Raw genomic sequence first — 26494 nt, 5'->3', positions numbered from 1 at the left:
TCTGATGCACACCCAAGTGTGAGAGTCCTGGTCTGGGGGAGTCTTGTTTTCTTCATCAAAGAAAGAGGAAAGGAATTCAGCCTGGAAGGGAAGGGCCAGCTTGATTATTTTTGTCCCTTTAGCAGAGGCACTGAAATATCTCCAAATCCACTCTCCTTGTTTTCTTTAAAAGCAGGAGCCCAGGGGACACTGCCCATTTTGATATGTTTATTTTTTTCTCTTTCTTTCCATTACTCATTTTCCTTTACTGAATTATTGTTTGTCCCTACTTGGGGGGAAGGAAAGAAAACAGGTGAGGCGACGTGGGTGCAGGCTCCAGGTGCTCCTCGCCCAGCTCTGCGTGTGGGCTTCCTGTCTCTGCAGTGAGAGGCCCCGGCCTCCGGCAGGCACCCCAATGCATCTTGACTTAATTTGCGTGGCTCCAAGGTTCTGTTTGCTGTGTATAGTAGAACCTGATGGGAAGGCCCAAATCTCTCTAAAATGAGCTAGAACCAGTTTGGGAGAATTAATGGGCATCTAATCACAATATTCAAACCCATGATAAGATGAAATTAGGCCTCCAGGGTGAGGAAGGTCACCTGGCTCAGGATTTCAATGAGATTCTGTCATGTTTGTGTTTCTCTCTGCCTATTATTCTATTGGTGAAGTTGTTCCCAGTTTTTGAAGATCTGAGTACTCATTCATTCACTTGACACATATTTAATGAGTACCTACTATGTGCCAGGCATGAGGTATATAATGGGGAATGGGACAGACTGAATGAGGCCCTCTTGAAGTCCACATTCCAGTGGGGAAGACCCACCATGAAGGGATTCCCAGTGAACGGAATGTCACCGCGGTCAAGTCCAGGGCACCATGGGAGCCAGATAATTGATGACTTACAAAGCCTGGGAGATGGAAAGACTTCCTGGAGGAAAAGGCATTTATATTCCCACTGAAGAGGGAGCAGTTATCAGGAAGAGCATGAGCAAAGGCCCTGAGCCTAGAAAGAGCATGTTTCATTTGGGGAACTGAAAATGATCCACCAGAGATGAGAAGAAAGGGCTGTGGCTGGAGGCGCAGGCAGGGACATATATGGAGCCCTGTGTGTCTTTATCTACAGGACAGTCGGAAACCACTGAACAATGTAGGCTGGGGTGAGACATGGTCAGAACTGCATTTTTAAAAAGTCACTCTGGCTGCTGCATGAGGAAGCATTGGAGGAGAGGTGAAAGCAGGGAAACTAGATGCGAGGTCTAAGTAGGAGGTAGCAGGCGGGACCTTAGATAAGACAGTAGATGTGGGTGTGGGCCAAATGTGCTAGCCACTCTGCACAGCCTCCCCCAGGGCATCTTGGGTAGATTGGCCCAATGGCCTTCTCTCAGACAGACAGCAGCATTCAGCCAGTGCACAATCCCAGAAGAGCTAAACTGGGATTTAAAAATCCCATCACCTACCAAATATGCCGGGACATAGACTTTCCAGTGCTGCTTTGGGAATGTGGGCTTCTTCATCTTCCATAGTCGGGTTGGAAGTGAGGCACCAGGCATCTTAATAAATAATAAATAGCGCCATGGAGTCAGCCTTCCTCTCTACCTGGCCTGCTGGGCTGGGCAGTAAGGACTCTTGTCCCTGCTCTTCTCCATCCTGTTCTGACTCATCAGCTGACTGGACAAGTCGTCTGTCCCTCAGCTGCATGTGTCTGACCTTAAGAACTGAATTTCCGAGTCATGCTACCTACAAGACGGTGTCATCTCTGGGAGGTTTGAGGGCAGGTCAGACAGTCAGAGGAAAGAAGGGGAACAGCAGGTTCTCAATATGCCTCCTGGCCTTATGATTCGGTGGGGCTTGGTGACACCAGAGGAGATGGCTGAGGTCTTCTTCAGGGCATTTCATTCATTCACTCAACAAATGGTTATTAAGAGTCTATGTTCCTGTCCCCATTCTCAGATGGTGAACAAAGTTTGCAGTCTTACCAGCGTGGAATTATATCCCAGCCACTTCCTGAGGCACAGCCAGTGGCCCACCTGCCTCCAAGCTCTCCTGGTCTAAGTATTGAGTACGAAGGCCCAAGAGTCCCCCCGCATTGAATCCACCTGGCCTCTAACAGAACTGAATTTCCAGTTTGAAAATGTGTCAGGTTCGCCCTCACCTCCAGGCTTTTGGACTTGCTTTTCCCTTGGCCTGGACTTCCCTTGGCCGACATTGCCACCTGCCCTATCAGCCCCCAGGATATTCCTACTTCTTCAGACTTCACCTCAGATTTTCTCACATAGAACTTCCTGTTCACTGGCCCCAGGTCTGGTCCAGCGCCCTAACCCCTCTGTATTTCACTGGAGCTATTGCTGAACTGTTTCTCCCCCTTGACGTTACTCCATTAGGGCAGAGTCCTTGTCCATTTTTTTTTCTCTCCAGTGTCCTGCACAGGCTTGGAACATAATATGTGTTTAATAAACATTTGTTGAAAGAAAGGAGGGTGGGCAAGGGGAGTGCTGATCCATGCCATGCTGTGTAGCTTATTAGTTTTGCTGGAAAGACACACTCTACACTTAGAAATCTCAGAAACAAAAGCCTGGGGAAACCAGACTGATTTGCCAATTGCCACACTGAACCCAAGTATGAGTATCTTTTTTTTTTTTTTTTTTTTTTTTTTAAGATCCTTAAATTAATTTCTAGGGAGAGACAAAAAAGTGAGTGTGATAGTAGTATAACATTGATTGGCTTCCTCCTGCATGCCCCCTAAGGAGAACTGAGCCTGTGACTCAGGCATGTGCCCTGCCTGGGAATTGAACCGGCAGTCTTTTGGTGCATGGGCCAATGCCCAACCTATGGAGCCACACCGGCCAGGGAGAGATTATTAACTTTTACAATAGACACTTATGAATTGTTTAACTGTTTACTTTGTAAGTAAAGATAAAATCTAAAGAAGAATGAAAAAGGTAAAAGAGCAAGGGCAGAAGGAGCTCTGAACTAGGGGTATGAGGTAGAGCATCTACTGTTACCCCTTGGCTTTCTGGGTCACCACATGGATTCACTTGGCAATGACATCACCTCAGTTCAGGATGAGGAATGGCCTGGTAAGAAAAGGGTTTCGTGGAGACAGGGAAGGAAAGAGAGGAACCAGGTGCTTTGCTCTCCTCTTGGCTGTAACTTATTAACTAAATTCAAGTTCCTTTCCCTTGCCCCCTGGACTGAGGGTAAAGTCCTGCTGGAGGCCCGAGTATAGTTCTTTGGGGCCTTTCCAGGGTCAGAAAACTCACATGCGAGCAACTTTGTTTACATCAGCAAATCCAGCTGCGCTGTGCAAGCACTTGACCGGCCCCTGACTCCCAACACAAAACAGATGTCTGGGCAGCACAGAGAAAGCACCCAGGGCTCCTGAACTGGTAGGACTTTGTTTTTGATGAGCTGGGGAAACGGCAGGAGATGGCTGGCACTGGATGTGCCAAGAGCTGTCAACAGCAGTGACCAAATAGACCTAGCTTTGTGCAGGCTTCGGTCACATGGGCTCCGAGAAGAGATGCTCGGAGGGGACTGTAAAGGCCAGATTGCATGCCTCCTGGAGAAAGCCAAGTCACTGTGTGTCGGACCATGGGCTTTTGAGCTGCCTTTTGACGGGAATGTGGAAAGAGTTGTGGACCCCTAGGCCAGAGAAGGGGAAGTGGGATCAGAACCAAGATTCCACTTGACACTCAGTCCTAGAAACTGCTCTTCTACTTTTGTCTGCATAACTTGTTGAATATCACCCACATGGTATTAATAGTGTGGAATAAATCTCTCCCTAATAAGTAAATGATTGCTTGATTTAGGTTTATCATTATGTTAAACATTTTTTTCAGGCAATGTTTACCAGCTATAAATATTAATAAATAATGAAAAACCAAGTCCTCCTTAAAGAACCAATGCACCCTCAGGAGCGTCATGCCATCTGCCCACTCATTGGAACAATCTAACTTGCATTCCCTATAATGCTCTACTCTACTGATATTCATTTAGTAGATTTGCAAAATTGCATACGGTGGTAAATTCTCCCTTGAGGAAAGGGATGAAATTAAAACAAGTTATTTAAGATATTCCAAACTGTGAATTTAAAAGATAATACGTATACATATGCATTGGGAAAAGGCTACAGATTACACACATGCACCCAAAAATGTGACAACAGCCATCATTGACTGGTAAAGTCACAAGGATTTTTATTTTCTTCTTTATATTTTTCCATATTTCCCTCATTTTTTTTTAACTAGTAGCATATATTATTTGTGTAGTCAGAGGCATTTTTATTTTTAAAAATCTATTAAAAATTATAATAGCTAGGATCTGGAAACAGCCCAAGTGTCCATCAGTATATGAGTGGATAAAAAGTTGTGGTACATTTACACAAAGGAATATTATGCAGCAGTAAAAAAAAAAAAAAAGACATGAAGAGACCTTTGAGACAACATGGAAGGACCTGGAGAGTACTATGCTAAGTGAAATAAGACAGTCAGAGAAAGACAAGTATCACAAGATCCCATTCATATGTGCAATCCAGTGAACAAAATTAACTGACAAAAAACAGATCCAGAGCCACGGAGGCATGCAATAGACTGATGAATCTCAGTGGGGAGGGTGGGGGCAGCGGGAAGAGAATAACCAAACTTATATGCTAACTCATAGACACAGACAATAGTGTGGTGAAGGCCTGGGGGTAAAAAGGGGACATCTGTAATACTTTCAACAATAAAAAATAAATTAAAAAAATACTATATATACTTCTTGCTGCAATCTAGGGGTCAATAGCCTGAGTTAATACTAAAAGTTTCTCACTTAAGTCTCCCTCTAGGAAAACAGGGCTTTTTCCCCCTTGGATAGAATTGGAAATTTCTCAGTAGGGAGCAATAGCTGACCTTAAGATTCAAAATGATACCCATGAGAGAGGTAATAGCTTGGGGATTAGGTTTCTAATCCCTCATCACGTACTTAGTTAGCATAGAACCAATAGTTTTCTCCCTCTCTAATGACCAATTTAAAAATCTGATCCTCACTTCTTGTCTTCTGTTATCAGACTTAGTTACAATGAAGAAGGTCTCCATTTGCATCCCAACTCTACAATTTGCTAAGATCTTGGCCAAGTCATTTCTAATCTTTGTGCCTCTGTCTGCTTATCTGACAGGCTTATTATGAGGATTAACCGAAATAATGCATCTAAGCGCACGTGAGCACAGCAATAAAGGCTGGCTATTATCATTATCCCAAACATCTTTTCCAACTGTTATGTGGAAAACATCTCTTCTGACTTAGGTGGGCCCTGTAATATAAAGGTGTTTACCGAGAACAGTGGCCTTCCAGAAAAGCCTCAGGAACACTGGCATGAGAGGAAAGACTTAAAACATTGTTCCTACTTACCTGCTGTCACACAGCTGGTTCCCCCACAGAGGCCTCGAAGTCTTTGGTTGAGCAGCAAACCTCACTCACCAAGGAAACCGCTGCGAGCCTGGCTGCCTGCCTCAGCTGCATGCCTCAGTAAGTCCACGCTCTCTTTTAGCTGTTCCTTTTGGTTTCTCTGACTCAGAAGATCTTAGGTCATTCTGAGACAGCCTCCCCACTTTCCTTATTTCTACCTGCTGTCCTGGACATTTGTTATCCTTTGATTGCTCAGCATCTGAAGCCCCCTTTCCATATTTTAGAGATACCCACCCCTGCAAAGTGCACACACACACACACACACACACACACACACGTCTAGTTCTGTCTGGATCATTCCTTCAGTGTGATGCTAGGCCACAACACCTTCCCAGTGATTCTGAAGGTTCTTTAAGGTTCCCTAAACTCTCTTTCTGCTTACATCAGTCAAAGTCAATTTTGGCTCTTTATAATTAAGAAACCTATCCTAGCCAGTTCCTACTTGTCCTTCATACCTCCATCGGCATAAATCTTTCAGCTGTTGGTTCCCCAAACTTGCTGAGCTTCCCATGTCATATTATTTATTACACTGGTTATAGCATTTTATTATAATTGTCTGCTTATCCTCCCCTAGACTGTTAGCCCCCATAGCCATTTACATCACTGTAGTATATCCGTCATGGAGCAGAGTGCCTGGCACATAGTAGGCCCTCTGCCAATATTAAATTAATGAATGAGCCATTAAATCTTACTATGCAGGCGGAAACCAGAACCACCACAGTAGTTCCACATGGAAAACCAGTTAACTCGCCAGCTTCTTGATAACCTGGCACCATTCCTAGTCTGATTCCAGGGAAACTACGTTTCCTTTAGCCTTTGGCAAGGAATAAGATATTCCAGTGGCGTCTTGAGTGGGCGAGTGTGATGTTGGCCCCGTCTTGAAGTGGGTGAGTAATCCCCCAGGCAGCACTTAGCTTTAAATCCTGGCTTATAACGTGGTCATCTCATGAAGCTCCCGGCTTAAAATGGAAAGTGGCATTACTCATGGCAAAGAGCAGACAATAAAAAAAAAACATGTAGGTGGGGCCTGACACAGTGGAGTGAGTATTCTCTAGTGGTGATGAGCATCTCCGCTCTGAGTGCTCGGCAGACTGGCAGACAGCTCAGTCATAGCTCGGCTTTTGAACTATACCTCCGACTTAGTTCATCACCCAGCAGCCCACTCTTCGGGGGGTGTTGAGAGACATTGAGTTTCTCACCCTCCAGCAGGCATGGTGGCAGGAAATGTCCCTGAATCAACATCAGTGGGTGGCATAAAACAATGATTATAAACATAGACTTTGGCATTCAACAGATCTGGGTCAGAATCCCAGCTCTTCTACTGATGAGCTCCATCACCCAGAGCAAGTTACCTAACCTCTCTGATCCTAAGTTTCTTATATGCAAAAATGGGTTAAGTAATAGTACCTACTATAAGGTCAGGGGAAAAGTGAATCAGATAATCTTTTCAAAGCCCTTATCACAATTTCTGGCAAGTAACCGACAGTTAGTGGGTACTAAGTGCTGGTATTTTATTATTGTTGTTAATCCTCACTGAAGGATATTTTTCCATTGATCTTTTAGAGAGAGGGAAAGACAGAGATAAATATCTATGTGAGAGAAACACACTGATTGGTTGCCTCCTCCACTTGCTCCAACCAGGGCCCCGGGCCAGGGAGGAGCCTGCATCCAAGGTGCGTGCCCTTGTCCAGAATTGAACCCTGGTCCCTTTGGTCTGCAGGCCAATGCTCTATTCATTGAGCCAAACCAGGTAGGGCCTAAGTGCTGGTATTGATAATGTTACCATCCTCCTGCAATAGTCTCCATTACTTCTCTATCCTTTATGTTTATACAAATGCTTCTCAACTTCTGATGGGGTTACATCTCAATAAACCCATTGTAAGATGAAAATATCGTAAGTGAAAATACACTTAATCTATTGAACATTCATAGCTCAGCCTAGCCTACCTTAACTGTGCTCAAAACACTTTTAGTGGCATACAGTTGGGTACAATCATCACACAGTGAATACGCTGTAGAGTATCAGTGTTGACTCTCATGATCACATAGCTGACAGAGCTGTACTCACTGCTGCTACCCCACATCATGAGAAAGTATTGCTCCGGATATCCCTGAGCCCAGGAAAGATAGAAATACAAAATATGAAGTACAGTTTCTTCTGAATGCATATCACTTTCACACCATCATGCAGTTGAAAAGTCATGAGTCAAACTACTGTAAGTCAGGGACCGTCTGTATTACTCTGTTAATCTCCCTCAGACTTCATACCCTTCCTTCTTCATCTATTCCCTCTCACACCCTTCTGAGCTGAGATCACATCCGGCCTTTTTCCAAAGTCACTACTCTTCATTTCTATCTTGTCTTTCTCTCGATTCTACGTGCTTGTCAGCTTGCTTACAAAGACCCCCACTAAATATCTGATTGTCTCTTCCCCACTTCCTATTCCATGACCTGTCACACAGTGAAGCAAAATGCATGATAATAAATCAGTCTGATTTTAATGAAGCCTCATGGACAGATGGGCACAAGGATGTATAATGATTAGGATTCAACACCAGCATAAGGTACATGCATGAACAGAAAGCAAAGTGGATCAAAGTGCACCTGATCAAAATTGGGCATGGAGCAGCAGTGATGCTGATTACACTGTAAGCATTTTTCTTAGGAAAGAATATACTGCCAGCTTTTCTAATAATGGGCTTCTTTAGTGAGTTCATAAATAAGATTCAGATTTTTTTTAAAAGAATATACTCTTGGCCACAAGCAGATTACGGACATTACCATATGGAGATACACAATGATATACATGTGCCAAGGCTCTTAGCATTGCACTAGGTGGTTTCATGCCAATGACCCAGAGACTCAGCAATCAACAGGTCTGCCGGGATTAAGAACACTTCCCACCTTTGATCACCAATGTCTAGGTTAACCTCAGACTCTCATCTCAGGACATATCCTAGTCACTCATTTATTCAGGACATTTAATGAACAGCCTTTTATGTGCTGGGTATGTTTGTGGATATCATGGAAGATCTCCTAAAGGGCAGGATGCCAGTCCTGCCCTCTAGGAACTTATAGCCCAGCAGGGGGAGGTAAATATACATTGGGTGGGGAAATGTGATGAATTTTGCAAATAAGACATCACATTTTAATGGGAGTTCCCAGACACAAAGCACTGAGGATGGAGATATAGGGGAGGAGCGGTTATTTGAGATGGTTTGTATACATGATTAAAGTCTCAAAAGACCAAGATTGGCAGGTACACTGGACAGGGGACACTACATGGGCAAGGAACAGAGTTGGGGAAATGCAAGGTGAGAAGAGGAAGCAGTACACTTTGAATTAAGGATGGCTTATATATGATGAGTTCACGGGAGAGGGAGGTAAGGCTGGAAAGATAATTTAAAGCCAGGTCATACAACACACTTCCTGCTCAACATCTCCACATGGATGCCCAATAATTATCTTAAACTTAAGATGGCCCAAACAGAACAGTTGATTACTTTTACCCAATTTCCAAGCTTTCCTTTCTCAAAAATTTCAAAACAATAAATGCCCCCAGTGCCTCAGCCCCCAAACAGAGAAGTCATTCTTTTTCTCTCCTTCTCACTCCATTCAATTCACCAGCAAGTCCTATTAGTTCTATCTCCAAAATATATCCTGTCTGACCTCTTCTATCATTCCATTACTGCCACAAGGTTCCAAACCATCGATATTTCTTATCTGCCTTCTCGATTCAATTTTATGCCCTCCTACAGCAGATTGTTTAAGTCAAATCACACCCCTTGCTGCTTAAAACCTTCTCGTGACTTCCTGTTGCTCTATTCATAGGAAGACTGTGCCCTACAGGCTCATGATCAGGCTCCAGCCTCTTCACGGCCTCCTCCCAGTCATTTCCTCCCTTGTTCAGTGTGCTTCACCTACATCATTGGCTTTCCTTCTCTTCCTTGAACTCACCCAGCATGGACCTGCCACAGCATTTTGCATTTGCTGTTCCTCTGCCTGAAACATTGTTTCCTCAGCCAGAAATGCTTCTCTTTTCTTAGACCTTTGTGTGTCCATCTCCTCAGGGTTCATATTTCAGCTCCAAGGTCATCTCTGCAGAAGGTCCTTTCCTGAAATTCTGATTAAGCTGCCCCTTCTCAGATTTTCTCTATCTCAGAACTCAAAATTTTCCTTCATAGCACGTGCTAGAAATGTTCTCCAACATTTGTGTATTTTTCTATTTTATCACCACCACTTCCATTAACATGTAAATTCCATAGGCTTTGTCTTATTTACTACCATCTCTTCAGTCTTGAGCACAATCCTAGTCCAACAGAAAATCAATATTTATGGAATTCTGATGCCTGGACCACATACCCAGAAATTCTGATTCATTTGTTTAGGTTGGGACAAGGCAGAAAAAAGTGGTAATTTATTTGGAAAAAAAATGTTTTTGCCATCTACACATTTTTGCTTGCTCCAACCCCCTAATATCCTGTTTATTTATGCCAAATAACATCATCCAGAAAGTCAGTCAGTTTAAAAATATGACGGTAAACTTTACCACATCTATTGTGAATGAGGACCACTCTCAGCAATCTAACTGTCAACGTCCCAGAAAACGAGATGGGACACACAGTTATTGTGAAAGGCCCCAGAGGCACCCTGTGGAGGAACTTCAGTCACATCAATGTACAATAGAACTCAGTCTCCTTGGAAAGAAAAAGAAGAGGCGCTGGCTGACAGATGGTGGGGAAATAGGAAGAAACTGGCTGCCATTCACACCATCTGCAGCCATGTACAGAACATGATCAAGGTTGTCACCCTGGGTTTCCATTACAAGGTGAGGTCTGTGTACGCTCACTTCCCCATCATCGTTGGTTATCCAGAGAATGTTTCTCTTGTTGAAATCAGAAATTCCCTGAGTGAAAAATACGTCCACAGGGTTTGGATGAGGTCAGATGTTGCTTGTTCAGTAACTCAAGCCCAAAAAGATGAGTTAATTTTTGAAGGAAATGATACTGAATAAATGCAGCTGTTTTGATTCAGCAAGCCACAACAGTTAAAAAGAAGGATATCAGAAAAAATTTGGATGGCATCTCTATTTCTGAAAAAGGAACAGTTCAGCAGCCTGATGAATGAGGTCTAAGTTGTCCAATTATAGAATGAGCAAGATGCCAGGTAATTCCTCATACTTATTTGTGATATTTTATTTTATTATTTTTAAGTTAAACTTATTGGGGTGATATTGGTTAATAAGTTCATTATTAGTAGGTTTCAAGTGTACGTTTCTATGATACATGATCTATATAGTGCCTTATGTGCCCATCACCCAAAGTAAAATAATCTTCCATCACCATATATTTGGCCCCCTTTATTCTTTACTACTCCTACCCCCTTCTCTCTGATAACCACCATACTGTTGTCTATGTCTATAAGATTCAGCTTTATATCCCACAAATGAGTGAAATCATATGGTTCTTAGCTTTTTGTGACCAACTTATTTCGCTTAGCATAATATTCTCCAGGTCCATCCATGTTGTTTCAAAGGGCAGTACTTCACTTTTTCTTATGTTGGATAGTATTCTATAGTATATATGTACTACATCTTCTCTATCCAATCATCTATAGAAGGACATGTTGGTCATCCCCATGTCTTGGCCACTGTGAATAATGCTGCAACGAACATAGGGGCGCATATATCTTTGTGAATAAATGTTTTTTGAGTTTTTCAGGTAGAAAAGAAGAGGAGTTGCTGGGTCATATGGTAACTCTATTCTTAGTATTTTTCAGGACTTGCCAAATTGTGTTCCAGGGCCATATGTACATTTATTAAACCATGCTATAACTGGCGCAATTCCCAGTTGGTTCTGATTTGCAGAGTTAAGAAACCCTGACCTGAAGAATGGAAATTTCTCTAGCATGTTGCTACCCAAAGTGGGGTCTTTGGACCAGCAGCATAGACATCACCCTGGTACTTGTTATAAGTGCAGGATCTCAGGCCCCACCCTAGGGGCTTACAGAAGCTTACAGAACCAGAAGCTTCACCAGAAGTTTGCCACAAGGTTCCAAACCATCGATATTTCTTATCTGCCTCCTCGTTTCAATTTTATGCCCTCCTACAGCAGATTGCTTAAGTCAAATCACACCCTTTGCTGCTTAAGAAACCCTGACCTGGAGAATGGAAATTCTCCAGGTGATCTGTATGCATATTAGTAAATTTGAGATGCACTGAAATACAGAATTCCCGAAGGGTAAGTGTGTTGAATTTGGCAGGCTGAGCTTGCTGTATGCAGGACATTGAGGTGGGTGTGCTCTTCAGACAGTTGGAAATGTGGTTCTGAAGCCACTTAGGAAGAGAACTCAAGAGGAAATGAGTATCTTCACCAAAAGCTCATTGTGGCTGGAGTAGGGGCTTGATGAGGTCATCAGTGGAGAGAAGAGGACAGAATTGGTGGGCGTGGGGGAGTCCCAATATGGTTGCAAGAGAAGGGGAGCTGAGTCAAAGAAGAAAAGAAACAGACTGATGAAGAATGCTACGAAAGTCAGAACAGGAAACAGGGTCAAGAAAGGGGTGACCAAAAATATCAAAATCTGCAGAAGAGTCAAGAAACATAAAGATCAAGAAATGATCATTGAGTTCTACTTCCACAGATGGGTGGATGGGGAATCCAGGAGAGAGGAGGAAATGCTTTAGTCAGGGATGAGGAATTGGAGGCAGCAAGACCACACCACCCTCCCAGGAGGGCTGTGGTCACACCAAGAGAAAATCATTTCGTGAGGAAGTAAGAATGGAGAGAACTGGAGAATGGAGAGTTTTCTTAAATGAGAGACCTGAGGATGTTTGTCAATAAGAAGAAACCCACAGGAAAGGGACTGGATCAATTGAAGATCAAAAATAATTAATAAGACCAGGTCCTAGAGAGGGTGGGGGAGAATCAGATTAGATTCCCATGCTTGTTAAGGTACAGACTGACCTAGGCAGGTACAAATAAAATAACATCAGGCTGCCTTCAGGGAAGGAAACAATGCCCAGGGACAACAGAGTCGGCTTTCCTTTTATTTAAGAAAAATAAAAAAGAAGTAGCAAAAAATACCTGTGTGCACTCTACCCAGATGTAATAAATGTTAGCATTTTCTCAAATTTAGTTCAGATATTTTTTATAGAAAAGAAATAGAACGTTAGAGAGAAAGTTGACATTCCCTTTGTTTCTCTTCATAATATTTCTATCTCCTCCTCCAAGACAATTACTATTATAATGTGTGTGTGTGTGTATGTGTGTGGCTATGTGGCCAAGACACAGAAGCAGTGTGCTCTGTATGTATAGTTCCACAATTTGCTTTTATTCACTCAACATTGTATCTGAGACTATCCATTTTGATGTATTATCTGTAATATTAGTTGAATAAGTAAATTATGTAAGTTATGACTGTTCCAATTGCCTACATTGTATTTGCCTGTATTCTCTAGGAATGGACACTTATGTTGCCTTTAGAAACCAGATCCCAGGGAGGTTAAGGAATTGCTTGAGGCCACAGATCCTGGAAGGGATCCAGACCCAGACCTTCTGACTCCAGGTCTGAGTACCGGGACTCTAACCTCCCAGGAAGGTTCTTAACAGGTCTGGCACATAGTGAAGCATGTCACCAATTGTTGCCCTTTATTACGGTTAACTTTTTTGAAGTAGAGCCACTGATACAGGAAGGTCACAGTTCTTTTTGAGTGAGAAATATTGGGCACTGACATGTTCGGAAATTACCCGGTGCCACCCAGCAAATGGGTTGTAGAACTGGCACTAGAAGCCAAGGGTAATGGAGCCTCCAAGCTGCTCAGAAGAGAGTACTGATTAATTTATAAGCTAACATTTATTCAGCGCTTATTGGATCTGCTATCTTCACTCAGTGCTGCGACAAGTCATTTTAGGAAACAGAAGCGGCCCAGGAACGCCAGGCCTGCTCCCCATACTCCCCTGCGGCTTCTCCCATGTTACCTTTTCCCAGCCTAGCTCCTGCTCCCCGCCTCAGCTGTGGGCCAACATTGAGCCCTGGGCACATGCCACCACCCAGAAGCAGCCCAGGAGCCCAGGGTCTGTTCCGTGTCTGGCATGAGATGAGGGTGCGTGGCAGCTGCGGCAGCCCTTCCTCACTGTCCCCGGGCAGGCAGCCTCGGCCTGGGCACCCCTGCTCACCCCTGTCCCCTCCACTTCCTTCTGCCCTGGATTTCCAGACAGAGTCAAAAATGGGTTCACATCAAATAAGATGTGTTTTCTCCCAGGGTAATTTTCCATTTATAGTCAGCCTTCTTCGGGAGGCGCTGTCCTCCTTCCTCTGTCTCGTTTTTTTTTTTTTCTTTTTTTTTTTTTTTTCTGGGTATTTGGGGATAAACTCTTGGTTGGTTGTTTTTGAGCCTTGTGGTCAGCAGCCCAGCCAGTCACTCATTCAGAATGTCTCCAGAAAGCCCCTGGTTACTCTTACAGGAGCGTATGCTAATTTCTGTGGCCTCTGAGACCTCCTATCTGACCTGGGCCAGCATGGCCCTCATTCACAGACTCATCCTGGTGAGATGAGGAGGATGATAATTACAGCTGATACTGACAGCACATGCCTTAGTGCTAAAGGGATGCACTCACTCCTACAGGGTAGACAATGCTCTGATCCCCTTCACACCGATAGGAAATGAGTGCACAGAAGTGAAGACCGTGGCTGATACATGGGATTGGCCCTGTGACCTCTCTGGCCCGGCCACCCAGCTCTCCCCGTCCAGTCCCAGGCTCTGGCCGCTGCTTTGCTTTGGTCCCTGGGTTACAGTCTGTGATCTCCTGCCACAGTTCCTTTGCACATGCTCTTCCCCCAGGCCTGGCCCACTGTTCCCTCCACCCTACTGTTAATTTGCCCTGACCCATCTTTCAGTCATGGGTGCAACTTCTTCAAGGGTGTCCTACTGGACACCCTGGCCAGAGGCCCCATAAAAACTCGGGTGGCTGTTATCATCTGGTTCTTTTTTTCCAGACCATAACTCCATGCAAGCAGAGGCTGTCAAGCACCGCCTTGTACATGATTCCATCATTGCACTTACCCCACTGGACTGAAAGGATTTATTTATTCGCCCGTCTCATCCCTTGGTCTGTGAATTTCCTGAGCGCATGTCTGGGTCTTTTTCTAACACAGTGCTCAGGTCAGTAAATATTTGCTGAGTTGAGTCGAATGAACTGGATTTAATTGAACAGTGTCCCTGGGGAAAGAGCACCTGAAAACTCAGAACTTTTAATGGAGTGAGCCCATAAAATACAATCGTTCAGAGCCATCGCTCTGGAAATCAGGAGTGGTTTGCGGGGGGGAGGGGGGTGTTAGGTTTTTTTTTTTTTTTTAATCCTAGTTCACGTGTATTTTGGATAGCAGGCTAGAAGGATCTAGGATAGGGGTGTCGAACTCAATCAGAGAAGGGGCCAAAATCTAAAATCCAGCCTAAATCGCGGGCCGAATGGTTTACTGAACAGTCATAAACTGTCATTGTGATGGAAACGCAGTGGAGTGCAGTGATGACAGCGCGGTGCGGGCCACATTGCAAGGCCTGGCGGGACGGATTTGGCCCGCGGGCCTTGTGTTTGACACATGTGATCTAGGACTTTTCAAAGAAGCATCGTATTTCAGTTATAAATCCAAGTGAAGCGAGGAAGAAAGGATGTCTGCCTCTCCAAGGTTCATCTAAAGTTTAGTAAAAGTCAGAATATAAATAACGTGTGGACCTCATTTGGGAGCTATGTTGGGCTTGACTTTTCACAGCCCTTGGCCTTGTGTCATCCCCTTATCAGTCTGGGATGATCTTGCCTGGTTCTCCAGTTGTCAGTGATGTCTTCAGCTCCTCAAATGCGGTGGTTCAGTTCCAGGAAGCACCCATTCTTGGGGCCGGCCTTTTTCAGGACCTGATACTCCTCTGTCTGGGAAAAGGCTCCCATAGCCCAATGCGAGAGAGAAGGGGCCGCTCTTGCCTGGAGGATGGGCAGGGTGAGGAGGGAGCTGTGGGCTGCAGGCTGGGTTTCCCCAGCAGGGTTTGCGAAGCCGGTGCCAGGTAACCACAGGCTGCCACATCCAAACAGGACCCGGCCTCAGCTCTGCCCACCCTGGCTCCAAGCAAAACAGGCAGTTATTTGGAAAAGCTGTTTTCTTTCATCCGGCCTCCTCCTTCCTCTCCTAACAGATTATGAACATGTTTCTTTGGAGGATTGAATGGCCCCTTTTAAGAAGTTATAAAGAAGCCATTTCTGAATGGAGAGGAATAAGCTAGTTAAATTTAATGGGAGCAGGATGCGATAGATTAACAGGTCATTTGAAAGCACCTTATTGAGGCTCCAGTAACCCATTATGACGCTCTTAGATTTCCAAGCATTTTGCAATAAGTACACCACCTAGTTATTACACACAATGGATCAGGGGTCCTCAAACTTTTTAAAGTGGGGGCCAGATCACGGTCCCTCAGAGAGCTGGAGGGCCGGACTATATGAACTACTAATTCCTACTGTAACACCTCGGCTGCGCTCACTGCCCAAAAAACCTGGCGGGCCGGATCAGACTCCTCTGCGGGCCTCATGTGGCCCACGGGCCGTAGTTTGAAGACGCCTGGATTAAGGCGACACTGTCGTCATCTTGTCCCTTACCTAGCACATTCCCTGGCACATAATAGGTGCTCAGCAAACATTTGTTACATGGATAGAGGAAATATTGAGGCTGACTTAAGGTTCTGACTGCATTTTCCTGTGAAATAGAAAACCTCAATCTTAACCATTGGGTGAGGACACCTAGAACTGTCTGCCCTTCTCCTGTGGCGTCTAGACCTAGTTCCCACCTACCCAAAACCATTAATATATTCCCGACAGTTAAATGTAACTGGAATCCAATGACTTAACTCAGATGAAAGGAGGCTATTTTTTGAAAACAGTAACCAAGGAGTCATTTTTAAAGAGGAGACAGAGTTCTGTGAGACCTGAAAAGATAGCACAAATATTGAAAAAGACCATCTTGGGGTTTCAGTGGCGAAGGCAGAGAAACTCAAAGATGTGTTGAAGTTAAAATTGGAGCAGCTTTCTGGCCACTAAAAATCAGACTTGTCATGGTCTTGGTGGGCGAGGCCCGGGCAGGTGCAGTGGAGCCCGAGTCCAGAAGAGGGCGCTCTGAGCTAAGTGTGCCGCCTGTGGGTCTGAAACCCAGGGCCCCTGCAGAGAGGCTGTTGAGGCCTCCTCTTAGTTTCTCTTGGGTGTTTTTGTGTTCTCTGCAGGATGATAGAGGGGTTTCCCCCTCTCAGGTGGCAAAGAATGATCTTCTGAAAACATAATTAATCCGATGATTTCACAGATTAAATACCAAATCCCAGAGGTATAATCATGTTTAAAAATAAATAAATTTAACGGACTTCAGCCTTTGATCTCCCTGAAATCTGTGATCAAATTCCCCACAACAGGACTCTTTTCACATGTTTCATTGGGCCCCAGGGAGTAACTGCCTTCTTCAAATATTGACTCTAGGCCTAGAAGATCGATGACTAAAGGAAAGGAGAGGTAAAAGTTTTCTCTCTCTAGTTATTTGATTCATGACTAAGAGTTACCTATTCATAAATACAACCCTACCCACAGCATCCTGATTAAAAAGAAAGCTGTACAGGGTGGGGCAATAGTAGGTTTATAGTTGTGAGTATGCAAAAAACAGAGTTCATTCTTGTATTATTTATTAATTATTGTATTTATTTTCACATGAACAACAGTAAACCTATGTTTGCCCCACCTGGTATATTTGTCAGGTGGAGATCCTTTAAAGCTTTGTTTTCCATTTACAAGCTTCCTTAGACATACATCTTCCCTGCATTTTTCATTCCCAGGCCCGAGGGAAGAGCAACTTCAACAAATCCTTTGAGAAAACAGCACACTGTGTGCCAATCTGTGACTGGCAGGTCTAGTGTTAAGAATTTGCCCTGTGGAAGGACTCACTAGTGTCCAGAGATCAATGAATGTGCTTCACTGCAGCACGGTGTGCAATAACACCAACATGGTGTTATGTGGCATCGATAATGAATTGATAAAGTGAATGATACAGCCAAGCAAATACTGGGCAGAGTAAAAAAGAGCTAAATGTATATGTACATAGATGAGTGGGAGAGAAAGAAGCTCTAGAATAATATGCATGAATTATCCCTTAACTGATTCTAAAATCTCTCCTAGGAAAAGCTAGGCCACAATCTCTGACAAAACCAGGGTTATAAACAAATGACCCAGGAGCCAGATGTGGCCGGAAGCTATCTAGTTTGCTGGAGCCACCACTGGTTGTGGTTGTTCTTAATTGATTTGACATTTACCATTTGGGAGATTTTGCCTGGAACTCCTGCTGTCTGGCTTCTCTTTAACCACCAGAATATGTGGCCCATTGCACCCACCTTCCCCATGGCTGGAGATGCCATGGCTGAACCAGGGTTTCCACAGCCCTCTCTCTTGGACTTTCCTGCTTTTAATCCCATTGTAGGCTGTTCTCCTCTATCTGGTTTCAACAGTAGCCCTGGCTTCTGGGTCTTCTGTCTCTTTAACTGCCCTTGCTTGGCATCCTGTCCTGGCTTCTTTTCCTTTAGCCATCCTTTGCAGTCCAGCATCCCTTAGAGCGTGTCCTCTCAACAGGGTGTGCACTCTCTTTGTCTCCCTAGTGTCCTTGTCTACCTCAGATTCTACCCATGTCTCCCAAATCCCAAATTGCCTCTGCCTTAATTAATGACAGGACAGCAGTCACAGAGTATCCCAAACAACTGACCTTAGTCATATTGCCTTTCCCTGCCTGCCCACAGGCATCTCCTAATGACTCAACCTAAATATTCTTTACATTTGTTATTCCTTTCCTTCCCTACCATTAATGTCTTGGGTCAGGCCAACAAAATCTTGACCCTAATCCCAGACAAGTGCTTCTAATTTTTCTCGGTGTAGTTTATTCTCCTCATCTCATCCAAATCTCCAGCCTTGTCCTCCCAAACCACAAATCTGATCGTATCCTTTTCTTGCTCAAGCATTCTTCATTATACCTCACTGCCTGCAGGCCAACATACAAACCTTCATTCATTCAGTCAACAAACAGAGCGCCCACCCTATGTCAGGGCTTCGAGATATTTTTGTGAAAAAAGTTGCAGTCCCTGTCCTAATGGAACCGCATTGTACCTGAGACTTTACAGACTACACCACCGAATTAAAGGACAAAGAAAGACAAATACAATGTCAAGGATCCAAGAGAGGAAAAGTAAATCCAACTTTAAAATAAATGGTCAGGTAAGATGCCTTGAAGAGGCAACATTTAAGTTGAGACATTTTAAGAAGAGAGACGCAGGGAGATCTGGGGCAGTTCATTCCCTCCTTCTCATGCCGAACTCTCTCCATTCCCCTCCCTATCTACTCTCACTGCACACATGCTGAACCATGTCTAGTACCCGAATATACGGTACTAAGGGGGTGCTTCTGCCCCAAGTGCGAACTTCTCAAAGGAAAGAACTGCCTGCTTTATTTGGGTCCCTAGTGCCTGGTATGTGGCAGGTTCAATAATTGTGAAATGAAAAACTAAATGGATGGATGGATGGATGGATGAGTGGATGGATGAGTGGATGGATGGATGGATGGACAGATAGAAGGATGGATGGATGGATGAGTGGATGGATGGGTGGATGGATGGGTGGATGAATGAATGGGTAGAGAGGTGGGTTGGCAAATGGATGAGTGGAAGCACACACGCTTTGGGCTGAGCTGAGTACAATGTCTTTGGAAATAATTGCATAACTAGCAAAGCTGAGGCCTTGAGTTTACTGGATTTGGCTTGTGCTGGGGGAAGACTGGCCATGCAGAGTTCTCATTCGGGTTTCCTACTTTGGTTACATGTCATGTTTCTATTTAACCATCCTTATTATTGTGAAATGGGAGAGTTTGTTTTTTCTACAAATACAGAACAATAACGTTGAAAACTTTTTCAATAAAAGCTTTTAGCCAGCTCTTGCTTAGATTCTAAGGGGACGTTTTAGGAAGGAAAAGTGAGAGGCAGCGTACACAGTGCCCCAAGCCCAGCCTCAGCAGCTAGATTACTTTTCACGTACCTCTAATCATGGACCCATAGAATATCCTGAAAGCCTCACCAAGCCCTCGATCCTTATCTATGAAATATGACTAATAGGGGATAGTTGTTGGAGGATTCATTGGCACGTGTAAGAGTGAGTACAGCACCTAAAACAAAGTAAGGGCTCAAAACTGGTGGTGCCACTGCTAGAGGAGTGAAGTTACTCTAGCCTGGCCCACCCAAATGCCTCCAAATGCTTCTTAAAAATCATAGCCAGCCCAGCCTGCTTGGCTCAGTGATTGAGCATCCATCTATGAACCAGGAGGTCATGGTTTGATTCCCAAACGGGTTGCAGGCTTGTTCCCAGGTAGAGGGTGTGCAGGAGGCAGCCAATCAATAATTTTCTCTCAACATTAATGTATCTATCTCTCCCTCTCCTTTCCTCTCTAAAACAAATAAAAATATATTTTTTAAAATCATAGCCAATGGTGACAAATGAATGCACTTTGAGCTGTTTTTCTGATTAAAAGAAAGGCATTCTCTTGCCCAGATGCTCCCTGACTCCATAGCAGGCCCTAGAATTGGGCACAGACACAGCCACACTCTTAGGCTGAGGTCAGGTTCCAACCATGTCTCTGTTCCCGCTGCCCTGAGTTGGGCTAGTTCACTGCTGTGCTAACCAGCCCCAAACAGGCCCAAGTGGTGGGGCACCGGCTTTCTCACATAACGTAACTGCAGTTCCTCTTTGCTTGTCTGTAATCTGGGCTTTCTCACAAGACCTCGCCTATTAGGTAGTTGAGAAACAGCTTCAGTTTTATCCAATGAAAGAATTTAAAAAGCCTGTTAAGTCCTGCTCTGCCCCTGAGAGCCCTCCATCTGCGGCCTCCCTTCCAGCTCCTCCTCTAGTATCATCTTGCTGTAAGAGCAGTGGGGTAACTCAGCCTCTCCCTGAAGGAGTGGAGACCCTCACTCAGAGGCCTCTGGGGCCCAAGGTCTTGGTGTGGAGCCCTTGACTGCCCACCACAGCCTTCATGGCTCAAGTTGAGGTTCTGGTCTTATATGGCTTGGTCAGGGCCCAGGGCGGCTCCTTGGCTGACCAGCATTTGCTGGCTGTGGGCCTCACTGCGTCTCTGCCTCCCCACCCAGGTCTGCCCCTGGCCTCTGGCTCTTGTCTCAGCATCCGCATCACACAGGAACAGCAGGAACCCCTGAGTGCAAACTACACCCACTGGCCACCAAATCACATCCATCCACCCTTTTGACCCTCTGGGACTCCCCATGTTGCAGGGCCAGCTGCCCTACCCTCAAATGCCCCCACACAGTGGTAGAAACTGCACAGTCTGTCTGCCAGATTCGCCCTCACTATGTTAAAGGGGAGCTCAAGCAATTTCGCAAATCTTTCCGCAAATCTGCATGCTTGAGCCAGCTGTCTTCTCTCTTTATTCTATGTTCCTCTTTCTTCTCAGGCTCCAGGCAACAGGCCTCCTGGCCCAGCCTCCAGGAAGGGAGGTTCCAAATGGAACATGGTTTAAAGGCAGCAGGATAGAGTGGGAGGGATCAAAATACATTGCTTCATATTTACAAAATATTCTCCCTCATAGAACCATTCCCTTTCCAGGCCTGTCATAGCTAATAGAACCAATGTCCTTCCAGGCACATTTCTTGGCTTCATTCTTGGTTATGTTCATTCAACAATGGTTATGATATGCAGGTACTGTCTGGGAATAAGGCATAATACAGATGCTGTCATCTGTACATGAAAAGATGTTTCGCATCATTATCCATTAGGAAAATGCAGATCAACTGTGAGAAATCATTTCACATCCACCAGGATGGCTATAATCAAAAGATGGATAATAACAAGTGTTGGCAAGGATGTAGGGAAATCAGAGTCCTCGAATTGGTGATGGTAAGATAAAATTGGTGTAGCCACTTTGGAAAATAGTTTTAGAGTTCCTTAAATGATTATCCATAGAGTTACATATGACCCAACAAACCCAGTCCTATGGATAGACCCTAGAAAAATGAAAACATATCATACAAAAATGTGTGCACTAATGTTCATAACAACAGTATTCATAATAGCCAAAGGGTGGAAACAACTCAAATATCCATCAATGGATAAACAAAATGTGGTATAGCCATACCATGTAATATCATTCAGCTATAAAAAGGAATGAAGTACAAAGAACATGCTACAGCATGGATGAACCTTGAAAACATTATGATAAGTAAAAGAAGTTGGTCACAAAATACTGTATATTGTATGATTAGTTTATATAAAATACCAAAGTAGGCAAATCCATAGAGACAGAAAGTAAATTAGTGGTTGCCGGAGAGGAGGGAATGAGATATGACTACATAGAGGGTGTAGGTTTTTTAGCATGATGAAAATGTCCTGAGAACAGATAGTGGCAATAGTTGTACCCTTCTGAATATATTAAAGACCATTGAATTATACACTTTAAATGGGTAAATTGTATGATATATACATTATATTTCAATAAAGCTCTTAAAAATGTTCTCATCTCATTCTCTAACCAACTCTTCTTTCCAGTTTCTTAGTATTCCTAGGACAAATATGAATTCAACTTTTAGTCATTTCAAGATTTTTTTCAACACACTTAGAATCCAAGATGACACATCAACTTAATAATTTTTTATACAGTCATTTTGTAGAAGAAGGTAAGCTCTAAGAGAGCTTGAATTTTTGTTTTGTTTATTATTCTATCTGTAATGCTTAACCAAGGGGCTGGCACACAGTAAGGTCTCAGTAAATATTTGTTGAATGGGTGCCTTCATGGAGCTCCCATCCCAAATGGACACAGAAACCTAGCAATGCCTGCTAGTAATTCATTCACAGAACATACCTTTATGACAATAGCCTTACCATGTAAGGAGTGAATGAGTGAAGCAGACATATCTGCCCTGGGGAAACTTAGAGCAAAGAAATTTGTACTGAAGCAAACACTGAAAAAAAACATCCATAGGGTTTATATATACTGAAAGTGGGAATTTTGTCAAAGTTCCCCTTAGTTGGGCTTTGTGGGAAGTTAGACTGAGTTGAGACAGTCATGCAAAGAAAAAGAAGAGAGATTGTGAAGGATAGAAGAGGAGTGAGAAGAAGGGTCATAGGGGGAAAAATAGAGTGGGCGTGTTCCAATAGAATAAGTTTGCCCTTTAAGAGGCATTTCCAAGCTGTGATTTTAATTTCCCATCGAAGTGGGGAGTAATATTGGGAAAGGGGAAAGTGCCAAGCCCCATCCTTCATCTCCAGTGCTGGGAAGTCTTTGAGAAGAGATGTGAAGGGAAAGAGTGACTCAGTGTCTGGGAGGGGAGGGAATAAGACTGTTTCCAAGAGATGAGGAAGGTTTTGTTAAGTACAACTGCCTTCTTCACAATGGAAAACTATGGGAAGGATAGCCAAGAAGTCAAGACAGAGGGCGAGGGGATATGCGATGATGACATAAATTGGAAATTAAGAGGTCAGCTTGTAGATACAGAGCCCACAGTGGATGATGGAGATCTTGAGGTTAAAAATTAAAACAAGAAATCTTGTCCAGTTGGCTTTTCCCACACATACAACCTCCTGTCCCACCTTGTTTTCCCCTTTTATTTTAACCCGCAAGGATGCTAGAAGAACCTTAATGAAGAAGAGAGAAAAAGGGCTGGGAAGTGATTAATACACAAAGACAGTTCTTGAACAAGCCAGGGTGGAGCCAAAGAGTTAAGACATGGGAGGAGGCAAGGAAGATGTGGGAGAAGAAAGTTCAGGGTCAAGGATGATGTTACAAAATCTGGCACAAATCACCAACTACAGTTTTGAAAAGGGGAGGAATGGGTCAGAAGAAGCTTATGAATTAGGAAATGAATGGACAGAGCTGAAAAGATCATCCTGAACTTATAACCTAAAGATGCATTCCCCAAGTTCACAGGGAGCTTGAGACTCAGAGTGCACCCAGTCGCAGATGATGAGGCTGTGAAGGGGAACAAGGCAAGGTTTTGTATTCTCTGGAAGTCAGGTGCCATCATTGTGTTTCTGCTTGGCTCAGGTGGCTGTCCACCAAAAAGAACAAATGACAAAGGTGTCTTCCCATCTCTTTCAGTGGCAACGTAGTTAAGGACAGGAATTTTGGTGCAGGAGGTTGCCAAGGACAGATCCAGGCTCGCAGCCCTATGTCTTCATCTGTGTTGTGGGGGTGATGAGAAAGGGCTGTTATTGGGGGGAAATGAGATTGTAGAGGCAGACCTCTTGGCACAGAATAGCACTTAAAATATTTCACCAAGCCTCAGAGGCAATTTTCTTTTGGTATTTTAACATCTCTAAAACCAGGATGCGAGGCATTTTTTTTCTTTTCTTAGTGGTACATAAAATAATGGTGAATCTTACATATCTTACAATTTATGGTGTCTTAGATTTGATAAAATATGGAAGTAGACATCCAGTAAGTGTCAGTTGAGGTGTAGTGCGGTTATGTTTCCTGTGCTAGATTCCTGGCTCATGTCTGGGGTTTCCTTCTGCTCTTAAGGCTGGTTGGGCCTTTTATCTGGGGGACAGGAGCCTGGGCTCTGGAGTCAACCCCACTGAGGGCAAGTCTTGACCCAGCTACTACTCGCCATGAGACCTGAGCTAGGCATGGCATGTTTTTCTCTTAGAACCTCATTTTCCTCTCCTGCACAAGGGGGATAACAACTCATAGGGTTATGTGAAGATAAATGAGATAAAATTATGTAAATTGCTTACTTGGCATGGTGCTGCATTGTATAGTAAACCTTAAATGAGGATGATACAAATAAACAATAAGATTTCCTAAAGAGGGGTATTATTATTCCTGAGGCACCTCAGAGCCCCTCTATAAAATATCCACCTCTGATTCCCAATGGGGAAGGACCTTCGAACCCAAATGGGCCCTCCTGAGTTCATAAGTGTCTAGGACTGCAGCCTCCCCTGCCTCCCCTTGAGCCCCTCCCCTTCCTCACCCCTCATCTCCCCACCTCTGCCTGCCTCCCTCCTTTCTGAGCTAGCTTTCCATCTGCCCAGCACTCTCCTCCTCAGGTCTCTGGACACTTTCCTTCAGGAACTATTTACCTTGGAAAGAAGGTTGGCTGCTGCCCCTGGAAAAGGCCACCACAAACCCTGCCTGGGGTTTTCTCAAGCAACTCATGTCCCCAGACCTCCCCAATAAGGCTTTTCTCTGTCCCTTCATCTTCCTTCCTCCTCTGGTGCCTTTGATGGCTCCCCACAACCTTTGCCTCTGTTCTTGCTGGAGTCCCCTGTACACACACGTGACCTAAATGCAAATGGCATGTTTTCTCAAAGCCTCTTACCGCTGCCGAATAAGCCTGTGTGTCAAAATCCATCAAGCTTTCTTCTGTTTGTAGCATTAATGACTCGCACACCCACAGCATCACCATTTCTTCAGATTCTCCTGGTCTTCCCCTCCCAAAGCTCTCCGTGGTCCTGAGAGCATTGCCCAGCTTCCCTTGGCAAGCACAGCACACAGGCTGGCTTTTCTTGGGGAAACTGCAGAGTCTCATGGGTTAACAGGCTTTGCCAAGTCCATCCTTGAGCGTCAGTTTTACTCACCATTTTGTGAGCACCAGAGATGGAGCTCTGGACTTTTCCCCAGGTTGGCTCTCTGCCAAACCTTTCTTTTCTGAGGTGAGACCCCCTCCCTTCTGCAACCTACCTTTCATAACTGTCCTGCCTTGCCTCATCAAGCCCAGTGTCAGCAGAACCCAGACTTTCATCTGTAACTTTGCTGGCTCACCTTCAAGGTCTGGTGTCATGTGGTTGGATCAGGAGCAGCATCTGGGACCTGCCCCCTTGGGGAGGATGTGGAAACAGGATTTGTCCCTGGATTTGTAACACAACAGAGTGACTCTCATGGCTGAAGGAACGTGCCAAAAACTCTCAGCTTCTCAAAACTCATTTCTGCTCACTTAAAAATCTTAAGGTCATGATGCAAAGTGCCGGAGGGGGTGGTGTAAGGTTTCATGAAAAGCAGCAACAGCGAGGCACCGTTGAATCAGATGGTAGAAAGCATGGCGTGTTAGACAAGACCCCCCACGATCACTTAATTATCGTTCTGTCTATCTGCCTGTCTGTATGTCCTCTGACCTATTCAGAAAATAACATGGGGAACTTAAGCCAGGATATGGAGGACAAGGTGGCATATAAAGATATCTACATGATCGCAAGACAAGCCAAACCCCAGCCAAGTGAAGAAATGAAGAGAGAAAAGGCCACCCTCCTTTGACCCTCCTGAGTCCCTGGGGAGAAGCAATCAAATGGCAGGCGTGGGCATTCTCCCACTGCCAACTGTTCCACACCATGGGTGTATGCTTTTGGGGGTCTCTGCAAGGCTTTGGAACCTGGCCATCACTCCTACAGGCTCTCTGGGCAGAGCTCCTACCTTGTTCATGCGCAGAAAGGAATGGAGGAAGCACCCTGGCTGGCCTGGTGGTGGCTGCCTGGGTACAGCCCCCTGGGCAACCAGCCCTTTCCCTTTGCCAACCTTCCCATCTCAGCCCTCCCCTCTGGCTCTCTCCTACCTCCTTGGGATGCCACAGAGGTCCTGCCCACCTGAGCTCACAAAGGTAGGTCTGCCTGGAGCAGAGCAGGGCAGGCCCAGGGGGAGGGCCTGGGCTCCACACCACTCTCCTTCGTTAAGGAAATGAATGGGTCCAGTCCAGTGAGGCGGAGAGAGGGTGTTCTCATTAACTAGCTCTCACAGGCGCAGGCAGAGGCAGTGGCTGTGTGCGAAAGGGAAGCTTTCTGCTTTGGACTCCAGGTCTGACCACGTGGTGTGCTTGAGGCACGTCACCACCCAGATCAAACCAGATTACATTAATCTGGATTCAACTAGCCTCCATCTAATCCTTTGCCACTGACTCAGCCTGACATGTTTAGCTTTCTCTTGAAAAGTGCCTCTGTTTCCTAGTTAATATGTGTAAGGAAACAAGCGGACACCTCTCAGCAATTGCGATTTGCAGTATGACCTTGAGGAGCCTGCTCTGG

The 26494-nt window shown here is 44.7% G+C and overlaps 1 protein-coding gene and 1 pseudogene across 6 annotated transcripts in view; one reads left to right on the top strand and one right to left on the bottom strand.

Moving 5' to 3' along the window:
* Window positions 1–26494, bottom strand: part of FGF1 (fibroblast growth factor 1) — an 88363-nt gene that overhangs the window by 38536 nt on the left and 23333 nt on the right. Inside the window, exon 1 of one of the 6 annotated variants that reach the window (XM_045577016.1) lies at window positions 26029–26154. The exons of 4 other annotated variants lie outside the window; for them this stretch is intronic. The gene's annotated coding sequence lies outside the window, so the exon portion shown is untranslated. Of the gene's footprint in view, window positions 1–5367; window positions 5501–26028; window positions 26155–26494 lie in introns of those variants that run through there. One more of the 6 variants, XM_036423937.2, reaches the window with a different exon arrangement.
* On the top strand, window positions 9988–10560 carry LOC118711035 (annotated as a pseudogene).

The sequence above is a fragment of the Pipistrellus kuhlii genome, unplaced genomic scaffold (genome assembly GCF_014108245.1).
Source record: "Pipistrellus kuhlii isolate mPipKuh1 unplaced genomic scaffold, mPipKuh1.p scaffold_m20_p_8, whole genome shotgun sequence".
In the NCBI taxonomy this organism is placed as follows: Eukaryota; Metazoa; Chordata; class Mammalia; order Chiroptera; family Vespertilionidae; genus Pipistrellus; species Pipistrellus kuhlii.
Note: the sequence above shows the minus strand (reverse complement) of the source record. Positions and strands in the feature narration are given on the sequence as shown.